The sequence below is a fragment of the Oryctolagus cuniculus genome, chromosome 5 (genome assembly GCF_964237555.1).
Source record: "Oryctolagus cuniculus chromosome 5, mOryCun1.1, whole genome shotgun sequence".
Classification (NCBI taxonomy): Eukaryota; Metazoa; Chordata; class Mammalia; order Lagomorpha; family Leporidae; genus Oryctolagus; species Oryctolagus cuniculus.
The window spans coordinates 70,517,004-70,534,126 of record NC_091436.1 but is presented as its reverse complement, the minus strand read 5'-3'; the positions used below and the strand labels follow the sequence as shown (position 1 = coordinate 70,534,126).

Below are 17,123 nucleotides of genomic sequence, written 5' to 3'. Positions count from 1 at the left end.
TTGTTTATTCATCTGATGATAGACACCTTGGTTGATTTCATATTTTGGCTGTTGTGAATAGTGCTGCTATAAACATGGTAGGGCAAGTATCTCTTTTATAAAATGAGTTCATGTCTCTTGGGCAGACACCCAATAATGGGATTGCTGGATCACATGGCAACTATATTTCTAGTTTTTAAGAAATTTTCTTTTATTTTTCCTGAGTAAAATTCAAACTTTATTTTATATTAAATTAAGCTTCTGTGAATTTTCAAAATGTAAAATACCAAGACTCTTACACATCAAATAAAAGTAAGGGATGTTCACCTTCAATAACCATAAAACAGAAAATAAAAATTAAAATAGATATTTTCAACAAAAGTGAAATGAGTAACTAAATTTTAAATTATCAACAATTCAATTTGATGGATCCCTCAGTAAATTTCAGTTTGAAACAACTGAAAAGGATTATTTACCCACAGTAAACGTAACAGTGATACTGTTTACATCATTCAACTTGAGGAAGTTGACTCATGACAACCAAGAAAATACAAACACAGAGGGAACAGAAGCAGCCATCAGCATTTGTGAGAACTGAGAGAGTTATCAGGGACTCAGAAAAACCTCCTTGATCAGTAGTAGCATTTCCTCTATTACCATGCATAGAAAGTTGTAACAGAAGTAAGGTAGTTATTATTAGTTGTATAATCTAAAAATATGAGGAGATTTTGGACAATTTCTCTAAAAAAACCAGAATTGTTACTGAAATACACATTTCTTGAAACAATGGGGTAAGTTTCCTTTTATGGGAATATGTTCTTTTTTTCACACAGTGAAAATGAGAAAAAATTATATCAAATAAGAAATTGTTTTCTCTAACATAAGCTTCTTAAATACTCCATAATGTAATACTTGAGAAATGTAATTTTTCAACTCAGACTTCAAACAGGTAATTATAAAATAAACACACAAATCTTATCACTTGGCACTAGATATTTCCAAAATGTAAGAATTATTGAAGCCACCTTATTGTCCTTAAAACATTTTCCAAGCTTTCATAACTAGAGCTTTTGTTTTCCAAACACCGTTCAATTAATGACAAGCTAGAATGTATCCTGTTATACAAGCAAGTCACATTCACTTCAAGCCAAAAGAAATGATCCATCTTCTATTTTTGTTGAAATTATAGTACTAAGAGATGTATAAAAACAAACTAGGACTGTTCTGTGGCCTGCATGGGGCCCACAGCTTGTTGTCTTAGGGTGTTTGGCTGTGCAAAATCTTTGCTTTTCCTCCATTTTTGGCTTCCTTTTCTGAAACATCTTCATCAGGCTCTTGTTCTTCTTCCACTTTTTTCAAAGGCTAAGAAAATTCTGGCAATAATTTCTTTGAAGGAAGGGCTGTGGTCTGATTGTTTTGAAGAAGAAAGGCAATCTGCCCAAAATATCATGCAAAGTCCTAACAACAATCCTGAAAGTAGAGTTGCTGAAGCAAAAGTGTGTATGATTCCCAAACAGGTAACCCAAGGTCTTCAATAAAGTAGTAATGACAAGTCCTGATGTACATAGATAGCTGAGAGAGTGCTGACATACTACTCATCAGAACAGAATGCGGTCCAAACTATGACGAAACAGGCCCAATACTCTTCCACTCTTTCTCACTTAGGAAGTTTATGAAGTCCTTCTTGGTCCTCAGACCCTGATAGCTCCTAAATTCACCATCTTTACAATGGTAAATAGTAGGAAGAGCCATTATAATAGACCATCCACTCAGTCCTGTCTGCTCTGTGACATCTGCTTTTCCAATATTCACTTCAAAATCTTCCCATTCAGCAAAATGTTCCCATCTGGTTGAGGATTTGACAAGCAGAGCATCTTGGAGCATAAAATTCTGCCATCCACTCTCCTTCCAGCAACTCTCTCCAGCTCTCGGTGATGATGCACACCTTGCTCTGCAGCCTGTAGGTGTAGGGAACCCCACAAAGCAACAACACCAAGTCTCTCAGGGGAAGCACTGGGCTCCTGGAGGGCACCATGTCAATTGCCACTCCCCTATCTTACAGAAAGAGTGGAGGCCCAACCTCACTGCAACAGCTCCCATTTCCACCCTCTTTTAAAAAATCTTGATACTGTTTTCCTCAGTGGCTACACTAATTTACATTCCTACCAACAGTATATAAAATTTCTCCTTTTTCCAGATTCTTGCTGGCATTTGTTGCTCTCTGACTTTTAACTAATAGCTATTTTGATAGAAGTTATGTGAATCTCCTGGATGTCTAGTGATACTGAGCATTTTTTTCATATGTTTGTTGGCCATTTTGTATTTCTTCTTTTGAGAACTGTCTTCATTTTTTGCCTGTTTGTAAATTGGATTGGTTGCTTTATTGTTGAGTGTTTTGAGTGGCTAATATATTCTGAATATTAATCATTTGTTGGATAAGGACTATAAATTTCTTTTGGGTAAATGCTTTTACAACATGACATTTGACATTTTTATTAGGTAATATTCATAAAATGATATATATTTTTCATTTTCTGCCTCTAGATTTTAGATTATAGGATTTTGAGAATTTTTCTAGTTTTTCATGTAAGAAATTATTTTTTGTATGGTAATCAGATTCCTATTTGTTACTCTTTAAAATGTCTACAAAGTGAAAAATGTTAATTATTCTACAGATTTTTACTACCATATTTGTGTGTTTAATAGCACAATGGTACTATACAAGCTATAGGATCATACTTTCCAAGCTACCAAGCGAAAAGAATATCTCCTAACATTTCTCTTATTTTAAGCAGGGCTTGTGTATTTTCCCACAAAGTAATTAAGTGTAACATCAGATCATGCACTGAATAGATTATAAACTCCCTCCACTGTCCTACATAGTTTATGGCCTTGTCATTCTCTTCAATGTCTTGTAGTAACATATTTTCTAATCACCTAAGATTTATGAATTCCTTTTTTCTCTCAGCCTTCCTCAGTGTGATAAGATTGTGGTGAAGCACATTGGCTCATTCTGGCATTAAAAGGGTTTCTCTTTCCACCTGGAATGGGGCCCGCTGTATCTTGTAGAACTGTGGCTTGGGAAAGAGAGTGAACTAACCACACAAATAAGGTGCTTAATCTTCATTTGTCAAAGCTGTTGGTGCTCTGCTTCTTCAATTTACATAATGAAAAGTTAAATAAATTTCTGCAAGATTCAATTTCGACAAATTTTCTATTTTTAAGTTGTGCAAATAAGTTTTTATAACTTAGCTGGTAAGGATGATAAATAAGAAAAACAATTCAATGTTTATTTGAGTCTGCTGCAAAATGACCTTATTTGCCTTATGTATTATTTTCCTCCAATTTAACTGTAGTGACTACTAAAATAATATAAAATGACCCATGTAATTTTGTAAAGATCATGAAAATTCATGGAATGGAAAATTTTAAAAATTAGATTCACACATTTCTTAAGAAAATTTCTTTAAAACACATATAAAGATAACATTTTAAACAAGTAAGGGCATATTCTGTCCATTGGATAACATATGCAGTTGTTAGATTTATATTTGATTAAAGTGTGTAATCTATTTTCTACACAGCAGTCTTATTCAATTTTGCTGACTAATCCCAAAGGGGATCCTAGAAATTTCAAAGCTTTTAAAGATTATGTGCTATTTCTACTTGATTGATGATATGCAGGTTTTTTGTTGTTGTTGTTGTTGTTGTTGTTAAGTGACTTATGCTTTGTCCCAACGTTACAGAAGTAACTGGGATCATAAAACAATTACAGAAATTACTTAGGTTAGATTTTAGGTTTGAAAACAACAACTGCTTATTGATTGACTAATAAATGAATATTACTATACTCATTTCTAGGAATGTGTATGATGATCAAGAGACTGATGCTTGATAGGTACAAAGGAAATAGAACTTACAGTGAGTGGGTATTTGCTGTAATTGTTAAGATGCTCCTTGAGAAACTCACATCCCATGTCAGGGTACTTGAGCACTCTGGTAGGCAAGAGGTGAGGGCTCAAGTGGTTGGGTGCCTCCCAACCACGTGGATGACCCAGATTGGCTTCCCAGTTCCTAGCTTCAGCCTAATACAGTCCCACCTGTTGTAGGTTTTGGGAGAGTGAACCAGCAGATAAGAGATCCCCCCCCCAACTTTTGTCTCTGCTTTGAAAATAAAGTAAAATACATATTTAAAAAAATAGAACTCATAGTTTGTCATATGTTTAAGACATATGTTTCCATCAAGGTGGTATGTACCAATGCCATCTCACTAGTCCAAGTGATCAGTTTCAGTTCATAATTGATCATAATGATAGGATTAAGTGTCAAAGGGATCACATAAATAAGACTAGTGTCTGCTAATACTAACTGATAGAATTAAAAAGGAAGAATGATCCAATATCGGAAGTGGGATACACAGCAGACTCATAGAATGGCAGATGTCCTAAACAGCACTCTGGCCTCAGAATCAGCCCTTAAGGCATTTGGATCTGGCTAAAAAGCCCATGAGAATTTCTCAGGAATGGGAAGCCAAGACACTGTGGAAAAAAAATGACCTAAATGAAAGATCTCTGTGAGATCCCAGTGGAAAGAACAGGGCATCAAAGAAGGAGGTACCTTACTCTGAAGGGAGGAGAGAACTTCCACTTTGACTAATGAGCTTGTCTAAATAAGATCGGAGTTGGCAAACTCAAAAGGCTTCCATAGCCTTGGCAGCTAATGACAAAGGCTATGGTGATTACTGACGCCATAAAAAAGAGTGTCAATTGTTAAATCAACAGGAGTCACTGTGCACTTACTCCTCATGTAGGATTGCTGTTCTTAATGTGTTGTACTATGTGAATTAATAATGTAACTAGTACTCAAACAGTACTTTACACTTTGTGTTTCTGTGTGGGTGCAAACTGTTTAGATCTTTACTTAATACATACTGAATTGATCTTCTGTATATAAAGATAATTCAAAATGACTCGATATGAATGGGATGGGAGAGGGTGCAGGAGATGGGAGGGTTGAGATTGGAGGGAAGTTAAAAGCCACTGTAATCCAAAAGCTCTATTTTGGAAATTTATATTTATTAAATAAAAGTTAAAAATTTTTAAACAACATATACAATCTAATAAAGCAATTCTCCCACAAAAAATACATATATTTCTGCTTAAAAGAAATGTTTATCCCTATAAGCTGAAAAAGGTATATAATGGATGACTTAAGTTGAGCAAGAAGAAAGCAGGGAAGAAAATGTTGTCAAAATTTTCTTACTGGACTTTGTTACCTCTGTCACTTAGGGTCCTGACAAGAAACAAAGAATGAAAAGAGAGCTGAAACAGAAGGAAAGGAAGACAAGGTAGGCCCTGTGAATTTAGGTCAAAGAAGGTAACTACTACTAACTTTAGCCTTCAGGGAGGGAACCAAGGGATCAAATCCCTATTTCATTGTGTGTCTCATTGGCGAACCCCCACAAAAGAAAAGACTTAGAAGTGTTTCTTGTAGGCACAGAGCAGGACAGAGAAGATGGAAAACATTTCTAGATGAGAAATTGAGGACATTCACATGATGTGTGACATTTGACCATAAATTTTGTGACAATACAAACAACATGGTTCTTCAGTGTTTCCAGGAAACAAATTAGGCAAACTTGGTAAGATCAATACATTTGAAATGCAAGTGGCTAAATGTTGACTAGACAAAAACAATGTTGAAACTCTTGATGGTTAATATAGGATACAAAAAATTACATAAGGATGAAAGTGATATCTTGTAATTTAATTGTTTTTAGCTTTTGTTTATACTCCTGTGGAAATGTGATCTTTCTACTTTCTACTTGATGAGTATTGTGGTTAGTGGTGCATTAAGCCTGTGATTATAGAGTGGATTGAAATTATGTTTTTGCAAAAATTAAAGATTAAAAGGAAGGAAAAAGGGGGATTGAGGGATGGAGAAAGCGAGAGAGGGCAGTATGGTTATCTTCTTAGAATTGTCCCCATGAAATGTGTTAAATATGTTGTCATTATATAGTGTATATATACCATACTTTCTTTATCCAGATGATAGACATCTGGTTGATTCCATATCTTAGCTATTATGAACTGAGCTGCTATAAACATAGGGGTACAAATAATTCTTTCATATGCTGATTTCCTTTTGGTTTGGGTAAATTCCCAGGAGTGGGATGGGTGAATCATATGGTAGGTCTATATTCAGATTTCTGAGATATCTCCATATTGGCTTCCACAGTGGTTGCACCAGTTTACATTCCCACCAACAGTGGATTAGAGCATCTTTAACCTCACAGCCTTACTAGCATTCATCATTTGTTGAATTTTTTTTAATTTATTTATTTTTTCTTTTTTTAACTTTTATTTAATGAATATAAATTTCCAAAGTACAGAATATGGATTACAATGGCTTCTCCCCCATAACGTCCCTCCAACCTGCAACCCTCCCCTTATCCACTCCTCCTCCCCTTCCATTCACATCAAGATTCATTTTCGATTCTCTTTATATACAGAAGATCAGTTTAGCATACATTAAGTAAAGATTGCAACAGTTTGCTCCCACACAGAAACATAAAGTGAAAAATACTGTTTGAGTACTAGTTATAGCATTCAATCTCAATGTACAGCACACTAAGGCCAAAGATCCTACATGAGGAGTAAGTGCACAGTGACTCCTGTTGTTGACTTAACAAATTGACACTCTTGTTTATGGCATCAGTAATCACCCTAGGCTCTTTTCATGAGTTGCCAAGGCTATGGAAGCCCCCTGAGTTCACTGACTCTGATCATATTTAGACAAGGCCATGGTCAAAGTGGAATTTTGTATTTGAGCTATTCTAACTTGTGTGAAGTGAAACCTCACTGTGATTTTGATTTAAATTTCCCTGTTGGATAGTGATTCTGAGCATTTTTTTTCAAGTGTCTGTTGGAAATTGAATTTCTTCCCTTGAAAAATGCCTGTTCAGGGCTGGTACTGTGGTGCGGCAGGTTAAAGCCCTAACCTAAAGCACCAGCATCCCATATGAGCTCTGGTTCCAGTCCTGACTGCTCCTCTGCCAATCCAGCTCTCTGCTATGGCCTGGGAAAGCAGTAGAAGATGGCCCAAGTCCTTGGGTCCCTGCACCCACATTGGAGACCTGTAAGAAGCTCCTGGCTCCTGGCTTCTGATTGGCACAGCTCCGGCCTGTTGTGGCCATCTGGGAGTGAACCAGCAGTAGTAAGGCCTCTCTCTCTGTATCTGCCTCTCTCTATAACTCTGTCTTTCAAATAAATAAAATAAATCTTTAAAAAAAAAGAAAAAGAAAAATGCCTGTTCAAGTCCTTTGCCCATTTCTTAACTGGATTGTTAGTTCTATTGCTGTTGAATTCTGTATGTTAAGCCTTTATCAGTTGCGTAGCTTGCAAAGATTTTCTCCCATTTTGTCATTTGCTTCTTCACTTTGATGAACCTTTGTTTTGCAGTGCAGAGCCCTCTCAGCTTGATATAATCCCATTTGTCAATTGTTTGCTTTGATTGCCTACACTTCTGAGTATTTTCCAAAAAGTATTTTCCTATGCCAATGTCTTGCAGTTTCCCCAAAGTTCTCTAGTAGTTTGCTGGTCTTGGGTCGTGATTTAGGTCTTTCATCCATTTTGAGTGGATTTTTGTGTAAGGTGAAGGGTAGGGGTCTAATTTTGTACTTCTGCATGCAATGATCTAATTTGCCCAACACCATTTGTTAGAGACTGTCATTCCTCCAGGAATTGATTTTAGCTCCTTTGTAATCTGGTTGTAGATGCATGGATTGATTTATGGTTTCTATGCTGTTCCTTTGCTCTACAAGTCTGTTTTTGTGCCAATACCACACTGTTTTGATTATAATTGCCCTGTAATATGTCTTGACATACAGAATTGTGATGCTTTTGGCTTTGTTTTTGTTGTATACAATGGCTTTAGTTATTCAGAATCTCATATATTCCCATATGAATTTTAGCATTGTTTTTTCTACATCTGAGAGGAATATTTTTGGTATTTGAATTGAGATTGCCTTGTATCTGTAAATTGCTTTTGGTAGTATGATCATTTTGATGATGCTAATTCTTCTAATCCTTGAACATAGAACACTTTAATTAATGGAAAAATCTTATTCTATTCCTTTCTTTAGTATTTTGTAATTTTCCTTGTAGAGATCTTTGATGTCCTTGGTGAAATGTATTCCAAGGTATTTAAGTCTTTTTGGAGCTATTGTGAATGGGACTTATCTTGAAAGTTCTTTCTTTCTCAGCCATGATATTGTCTGTGTATACAAAGGCTTTTGATTTTACTGTGTTGATTTTATATCCTGCCACTTTACCGAACTCTTATGAGTTCTAGGAGTCTCTCAGTGGAGTCTTTTGGATCCTCTATATAAAGGATCATGTCATCTGCATATGGGGATAGTTTGATTTCCTCCTTTCCAATTTGTATCCCTTTGATTTCTTTTTCTTGCCTGGAGATTCTGTGTAAATCTTTCAGTACTATATTAAGTAGTAATGGTGAAATTGGGCGTCCTTGTCTGGTTCCAGATCTTAGGGGGAATGCTTCCAGCTTTTCCCATTCAATAGAAAGTTGGCTGTGGGCTTCTCATAAATTGCCTTGATTATGTTGATGAATGTTCCTTGTATATCCAATTTGATTAATATTGAGGTAATCATATGGCTTTTTGTTCTTCAGTTTGTTAATGTGATGTATTACATTTATTGACTTGTGAATGTGGAACCATCCCTGAATATCAGGGATAAATACCGCTTAGTCTGGGTGAATGATCTTTCTGATATACTGATGTATTCAATTAGCTAATAGTTTGTTGAGGATTTTAGCATCTATATTCATCAGGGATATTGGTCTGTAGTTCACTTTGTCTGGTGTGTCTTTTTCTGGCTTATGAATTAAGATGATGCAGGCTTCATAGAAGGAGTTTGGGAGGATTCCCAACCCTTTCAATTGTTTTGAATAGCTTGAGAAGAATTGGAATTAGTTCTTCTTTAAGTATCTGGTAAAATTCAGCAGTGATGCCATCTGGTCTTGGGCTTTCTTTATTGAGAGACTGACTCAATCTCCAAATTGGTTATTGATCTCTTTAGGTTTTCTATGTTTTCATGATTCAATTTTGGTAGATTTTATGTCTAGGAATCTATCCATTTCTTCAAGATTTCCCAATTTGTTGGCATACAGCTCATTGTAGTAATTCCTGATGATTCTTCCTATTTATGTGGTATTTGCTATCACATTTCCTTTTTCATCTCTGATTTTATTGACTTGAGTCTTCTTGCTCCTTTTTTTTGGTTAGTTGGGCCAATGGTGTATCAATTTTGTTTTATTTTTTCAACATACCAGCTCTTCATTTCAGTGATCTGTATTTTTTAAAAAATAGATTATCATTTGCTTGCTGATATTTTTCAAAGATTTATTTATTTATTTGAAAGGCATGATTGTGGAGAGGTAAAGGCAGAGAGAGAGAGAGAGAGATCTTCCATCCACTGGTTCACTCCTGAATGGCTACAATGGCTGGAGCTAGGCCAATCCAAAGCCAGGAGCCACGAGTATCTTCTTGGTCTCTCACCCGGGTGCAGGGGCCGAAGGACTTGGGCCATCTACTGATTTCCCAGGCCATTGCAGACAGCAGAATGGAAGTGGAGCACTGGGACTCAAACCGGCACCCATATATGAGGATGGCCATGCAGTGTACATCTTGACCCACAGCGCCGGCCCTGTATTTTTTGTTTGTTTGTTTTTTTGTTTTGTCTGTTACTTTCAATTTTGTATTTCCTCTCTATTTTTAATTATTTTTTCCTCCTGCTAATTTTGACTTTGGTTTGTTGCTGTTTATTGAGGTCCCTGAGATTCATTGATAACTCATTTATTTGGTAGCTTTCCAATTTCTTCATGTCTGCACCAATTGCTATAAACTTCCTTCTTAATACTGCTTTTACTGTATGCCTCCTTTTTAAAAAAGATTTATTTATTTATTTGAAAGTCAGAGTTACAGAGAGGCAGAAGCAGAGGCAGAGAGAGAGAGAGAGAGAGAAAGAGAGAGAGGTCTTCCATCCACTGGGTCACACCCCAAGTGGCAGTTATGGCCCGAGCTGCATTGATCTGAAACCAGGAACCAGGAGCTTCCTCTGGGTCTCCCATGCTGGTGCTGGGGCCCAAGGATTTGGGCCATCTTCCACTGCTTTCCCAGGCTATAGCACAGAGCTGTATTGGAAGTGGAGCAGCCAGGACTTGAAACAGCACCCATGAGGGATGCCTGTAGGTGGAGGCCCTACCCACTACTCTACAGCACAGGCCCCATCTCGTGCTTTGATATGATGTTTTTCTTTTTTATTTGACAGGTAGAGTTATAGACAATGAGAGAGAGACAGAGAGAGAAAAGTCTTCCTTCTGCTGGGTTATTCCCCAAATGGCCACCAAGGCTGGTGCTATGCTGATCCGAAGCCAGGGGCCAGGAGCTTCTTCCAGGTCTCCCATGTGGGTGCAGGGCCCAAGCACTTGGGCCATCCTCCACTGCCTTCCTGGGCCACGGCAGAGAGATGGACTGGAAGAGAAGCAGCCAGGATAAGAACATGGTGCCCATATGGGATGCTGGTGCCACAGGCGGAGGATTAACCAAGTGAGCCATGGTGCCAGCCCCGATATGATGCTTTGTCATCTTCATTTGGTTCTACAAATTTTTTGATTTTCTTTTTATTTCTTCTATGACCTACTGTTCATTCATGACCATGTTGTTCATTCTCCATGTGTTTGCATGTGATGTAGAGATTCTTGAATTGTTGATTTCCAACTTCATTCTGTTGTGGTCAGAGGAGATGCATGGTATGATTACAATTTTTTTTGAATTTGCTAAGATTTGTTTATGGCCTAGCATATGAGTATCTTAGTTCCATGCACTGATGAGAAGAATGTGTATTCTGTAGCTATAAGTTGAAAAGTTCTGTAGATATCAGTTAGGTTCATTTGTTCCATAGTATCGATTAGCTTCATTGTTTCTTTGTGTGTATGTGCATGTCCATGCCTAGAAGAAAAATGGAAAGGTTTCATGCTGTAATAGTCATGATTATTTTTGGATCAGAAAACATTAGGGATTCAAATGTTTTTATTTTTAAATGGAATTTCATAATTCTTTTTTTTGAAGTTTCATTTCTACTTTTAATTGTAGTTTTTTTTTAAACTTTTATTTAATGAATATAAATTTCCAAAGTACGACTTACGGATTACAATGGCTTCCCCCCCATACCATCCCTCCCACCCACAACCCTCCCCTTTCCCAATCCCTCTCCCCTTCCATTCACATCAAGATTCATTTTCGATTATCTTAATATACAGAAGATCAGCTTAGTATACATTAAGTAAGGATTTCAACAGTTTGCTCCCACACAGAAACATAAAGTGAAAAATAATAGATGATTTTTTTTAAATGATGATGAAATCAGATCAGACCTATTGTCATGTTTAATCCCAGTGAGAGTCAAGTTGGGAATTGATAATTTCTTTTTTTTTTTTTAACAGAAGATCAGTTTAGTATAAATTAAGTAAAGATTTCAACAGTTTGCTCCCACACAGAAACATAAAGTGAAAAATACTGTTTGAGTACTCGTTATAGCATTAAATCTCAATGTACAGCACACTAAGGACAGAGATCCTACATGAGGAGTAAGTGCACAGTGACTCCTGTTGTTGACTTTACAAATTGACACTCCTGTCTATGGCATCAGTAATCTCCCTATGCTCCAGTCATGAGTTTCCAAGGCTATGGAAGCCCTCTGAGTTCTCCGACTCTTATCTTGTTTAGACAAGGTCATAGTCAAAGTGGAGGTTCTCTCCTCCCTTCAGAGAAAGGTACCTCCTTCTTTGAAGACCTGTTCTTTCCACTGGGATCTCACTAACAGAGATCTTTTGCCAGAGTGTCTTGGCTTTCCATGCCTGAAATACTCTCATGGGCTTTTCAGCCAGATCCGAATGCCTCTAGGGCTGATTCTGAGGCCAGAGTGCTATTTAGGACATCTGCCATTCTATGAGTCTGCTGAGTATCTCACTTCCCATGTTGGATCACTCTCCCCTTTATTTATTCCATCGGTTAGTGTTAGCAGGTACTAGACATGTTTATGTGCTCCCTTTGACTCTTAGTCCTTTCATTATGATCAATTGTGAACTGAAATTGATCACTTGGACTAGTGAGATGGCATTGGTACATGCCACCTTGATGGGATTGAATTGGAGTCCCCTGGTATGTTTCTAACTCTACCATTTGGGGCAAGTCAGCTTGAGCACGTCCCAAATTATACATCTCTTCCTTCTCTTATTCCCACTCTTATGTTTAACAGGGATCACATTTCTGTTAATTTTCAACACTTAAGAATAACTGTGTATTAATTTCAGAATTAAACCAGTCATATTAAGTAGAACAGACAAAAAAACTACTAAGAGGGATAATGTATTAAGTTGTTCATTAACAGTCAGGGCTATGCTGATCAAGTCACCGTTTCCCATAGTGTCCATTTCACTTCAACAGGTTTCCTTTTTGGTGTTCAGTCAGTTGTCACCGATCAGGGAGAACATCTGGTATTTGTCCCTTTGGAACTGGCTTATTTCACTCAGCATGATGTGTTCCAGATTCCTCCATTTTGTTGCAAATGACCGAATTTCATTGTTTCTTACTGCGGTATGGTATTCTAAAGAGTACATATCCCATAATTTCTTTATCCAGTCTACCATTGATGGGCATTTAGGTTGGTTCCAGGTCTTAGCTATTGTGAATTGAGCTGCAATAAACATTAGGGTGCAGACCGCTTTTTTGTTTGCCAATTTAAATTCCTTTGGGTAAATTCCAAGGAGTGGGATGGCTGGGTCGAACGGTAGGGTTATCTTCAGGTTTCTGAGGAATCTCCAGACTGACTTCCATAGTGGCTTGACCAGTTTGCATTCCCACCAACAGTGGGTTAGTGTCCCTTTTTCCCCACATCCTCGCCAGCATCTGTTGTTGGTAGATTTCTGCATGTGAGCCATTCTAACCGGGGTGAGGTGAAACCTCATTGTGGTTTTGATTTGCATTTCCCTGATTGCTAATGACCTTGAACATTTTTTCATGTGCCTGTTGGCCATTTGGATTTCCTCTTTTGAAAAATGTCTATTGAGGTCCTTGGCCCATCTCTTAAGTGGGTTGTTGGTTTTGTTTTTGTGGAGTTTCTTGATCTCTTTGTAGATTCTGGTTATTAACCCTTTATCTGTTGCATAGTTTGCAAATATTTTTTCCCATTCTGTCGGTTGTCTCTTCACTTTCCTGACTGTTTCTTTTGCAGTACAGAAACTTCTCAATTTGATGCAATCCCAATAGTTGATTTTGGCTTTGACTGCCTGTGCCTCCTGGGTCTTTTCCAGAAATTCTTTGCCTGTGCCAATATCTTGAAGGGTTTCTCCAATGTTCTCTAGTAACTTGATGGTGTCAGGTCGTAGATTTAGGTCTTTAATCCATGTTGAGTGGATTTTTGTGTAAGGTGTAAGGTAGGGGTCTTGCTTCATGCTTCTGCACGTGGAAATCCAATTTTCCCAGCACCATTTATTGAATAGACTGTCCTTGCTCCAGGAATTAGTTTTGGATCCTTGATCAAATATAAGTTGGCTGTAGATGTTTGGGTTGATTTCTGGTGTTTCAATTCTGTTCCATTGGTCTATCCATCTGTTTCTGTACCAGTACCATGCTGTTTTGATTACAACTGCCCTGTAGTATGTCCTGAAATCTGTATTGTGATGCCTCCGGCTTTGTTTTTGTTGTACAAGATTGCTTTAGCTATTCGAGGTCTCTTGTGCCTCCATATAAATTTCAGCACCATTTTTTCCAAATCTGAGAAGAAGGTCTTTGGTATCTTGATTGGTATTGCAATGAATTTGTAAATTGCTTTTGGGAGAATGAACATTTTGATGATATTGATTCTTCCAATCCATGAGCATGGAAGATTTTTCCATTTCTTGGTATCCTCTTCTATTTCTTTCTTTAAGGTTTTGTAATTTTCATCATAGAGATCTTGAACGTCCTTGGTTAAGTTTATTCCAGGGTATTTGATTGTTTTTGTAGCTATTGTGAATGGGATTGATCTTAGAAGTTCTTCCTCAGCCATGGCATTGTCTGTGTATACAAAGGCTGTTGATTTTTGTGCATTGATTTTATACCCTGCTACTTTGCCAAACTCTTCTATGAGTTCCAATAGTCTCTTAGTAGAGTTCTTTGGGTCCCCTAAATAATCAATCATGTCATCTGCAAAGAGGGATAGTTTGAGTTCTTCCTTCCCAATTTGTATCCCTTTAATTTCTTTTTCTTGCCTAATAGCTCTGGCTAGAACCTCCAGAACTATATTGAATAGCAGTGGTGAGAGTGGACATCCCTGTCTGGTACCAGATCTCAGTGGAAATGCTTCCAACTTTTCCCCATTCAATAGGATGTTGGCTGTGGGTTTTTCAAAGATTGCTTTGATTGTACTGAGGAATGTTCCTTCCAAACCCAGTTTGCTTAGAGTTTTCATCATGAAAGGGTGTTGTATTTTATCAAATGCTTTCTCGGCGTCTATTGAGATAATCATATGGTTTTTCTTCTGCAGTCTGTTAATGTGGTGTATCACATTGATTGTCTTGCGCACATTAAACCATCCCTGCATACCAGGGATAAATCTCACTTGGTCTGGGTGGATGATCTTTCTGATGTGTTGTTGCATTCTATTGGCCAGAATTTTATTGAGGATTTTTGCATCTATGTTCATCAGGGATATTGGTCTGTAGTTCTCTTTCAGTGCTGCATCTTTTTCTGGCTTAGTAATTAAGGTGATGCTGGCTTCATAAAAAGAATTTGGGAGGATTCCCTCTTCTTCTATTGTCCTGAATAGTTTGAGAAGAATTGGAGTTAGTTCTTCTTTAAATGTCTGGTAGAATTCAGCAGTGAATCCATCTGGTCCTGGGCTTTTCTTTGTTGGGAGGGCCTTTATTACTGTTTCAATTTCTGTCTCAGTTATGGGTCTGTTTAGGTTTTCGATGTCTTCCTGGTTCAGTTTCGGTAGGTTGCATGTGTCCAGGAATCTATCCATTTCTGATAGGTTTCCCTGTTTGCTGGCACACAAGTCCTTGTAGTAATTTCTGATGATTCTTTTTATTTCTGTGGTGTCTGTTGTTACGTTTTCTTTTTCATCTCTGATTTTATTGATTTGGGTCTTTTCTCTTCTTTTTTTAATTAGTTGGGCTAATGGGGTGTCAATTTTGTTTATTTTTTCAAAAAACCAGCTCCTCGTTTGGCTGATTTTTTGTAATGTTTTTCTTGATTCAATCCTGTTGATTTCTTCTCTGATTTTAATTATTTCTCTTCTCCTACTAGATTTGGGTCTGGTTTGCTGTAGGTTTTCTAGATCCTTGAGGTGAATTGAAAGCTCATCTATTTGGTGTCTTTCCAATTTCTTGATGTAGGCACCTATTGATATAAACTTTCCTCTTAACACTGCTTTTGCTGCGTCCCATAAGTTTTGGTATGTTGTGCTGTTATCCTCATTTACTTCCAGAAAGTTTTTGATTTCTCTTTTGATTTCTTCTATGACCCATTGTTCATTCAGGAGCATGTTGTTCAATCTCCATGTGTTTGCGTATGCTCTAGGGATTCCTGAGTTGCTAATTTCCAACTTCATTCCTTTATGGTCTGAGAAGCTGCATGGTATGATTCTAATTCTTTTGAATTTGCTGAGACTTGCTTTATGGCCTAGTATGTGGTCAATCCTAGAGAAGGTTCCATGTACTGCTGAGAAGAATGTAAATGCTTTAGCTGTAGGATTGAAAGTTCTGTATATATCTGTTAGATCCATTTGGGCTATAGTGTCATTTAAATCTACTGTATCCTTGTTGATCTTCTGTCCTATTGATCTGTCTATTTCTGAGAGTGGAGTATTGAAGTCCCCCAGTACTACTGTATTGGGGTCTAAGTCTCCCTTTAAGTCCGTTAACAAATCTTTTAGATAAACCGATGCCCTGTAGTTAGGTGCATATTAATTGATAATTGTTATATCTTCCTGTTGAATTGATCCCTTAATCATTATATAGTGTCCCTCTTTGTCTCTCTTAACGGTTTTTGTGGTAAAGTTTATGGTGTCTGATATTAAGATGGCTACGCCCGCTCTTTTTTCATTTCTGTTGGCATGGTATATCTTTTTCCAGCCTTTCACTTTCAGTCTGTATGGATCTTTGTTGGAAAGATGTGTTTCTTGTAAGCAGCAAATAGATGGGTTTTGTTCCTTAACCCAATCAGCCAATCAGTGTCTTTCAACTGGACAGTTCAGGCCATTCACGTTCAATGTGACTAATGATAAGTGGTAACTTTGCCCTGGCATTTGCCAAAGATAAGATCTAATATATGCTTTGACTTCCCTGTGATCTTTTGCTGTGAGGTTTCCTTCCTTGGTTTCCTTCCTTTACCTTCTTTCATATTGATGACCGTGTTTCTGTGTTTCTGTGTGTAACCATCTTTAAGCATCTTTTGCAGGGCTGGACGAGTGGCAACAAATTCTTTCAATTTCTGTTTGTTATTAAAAGTCTTTATTTCACCTTCATTCACAAATGATAGCTTTGCAGGATATAATATTCTGGGCTGGCAGTTGTTCTCTCTTAGTACCTGGGCTATATCTCGCCATTCCCTCCTAGCTTGTAGAATTTCTGATGAGAAGTCAGCTGTGAGTCTGATTGGAGATCCTCTGAGAGTAATCTGACGTTTCTCTCTTGCACATTTTAGGATCTTTTCTTTATGTTTCACTGTGGAGAGTTTAATTACAACGTGTCATGGTGAGGATCTCTTTTGGTCGTGTTTATTAGGGGTTCTGTGGGCTTCCTGTACTAGGATTTCTCTGTCCTTCTCCAAACCTGGGAAATTTTCTGCTAATATCTCACTAAAAAGGCTTTCTAATCCTTTCTCCCTCTCCATGCCTTCAGGAACTCCTAGAACCCGAATGTTGGGTTTTTTAATAGTATCCTGAAGATTCCCGACAATATGTTTTAGATTTCTAATTTCCTCTTCTTTTCTTTGGTTTGACTGTATCCTTTCCTGTTCTCTGTCTTCTAAGTCCGATATTCTCTCTTCTGCTTCACCCATTCTGTTTGTAAGGCTC

The 17,123-nt window shown here is 37.5% G+C and overlaps 1 long non-coding RNA gene and 1 pseudogene across 1 annotated transcript in view; one reads left to right on the top strand and one right to left on the bottom strand.

Moving 5' to 3' along the window:
* The window catches only part of LOC138849737 (uncharacterized), a 37,825-nt gene that overhangs the window by 11,855 nt on the left and 8,847 nt on the right, over window positions 1–17,123 (top strand). Inside the window, exon 2 of the long non-coding RNA XR_011388868.1 lies at window positions 5,268–5,326. This is a non-coding gene — a long non-coding RNA (uncharacterized lncRNA). The remainder of the gene's footprint in view (window positions 1–5,267; window positions 5,327–17,123) is intronic.
* LOC100343317 (thioredoxin-related transmembrane protein 1 pseudogene) lies at window positions 1,193–2,014 on the bottom strand (annotated as a pseudogene).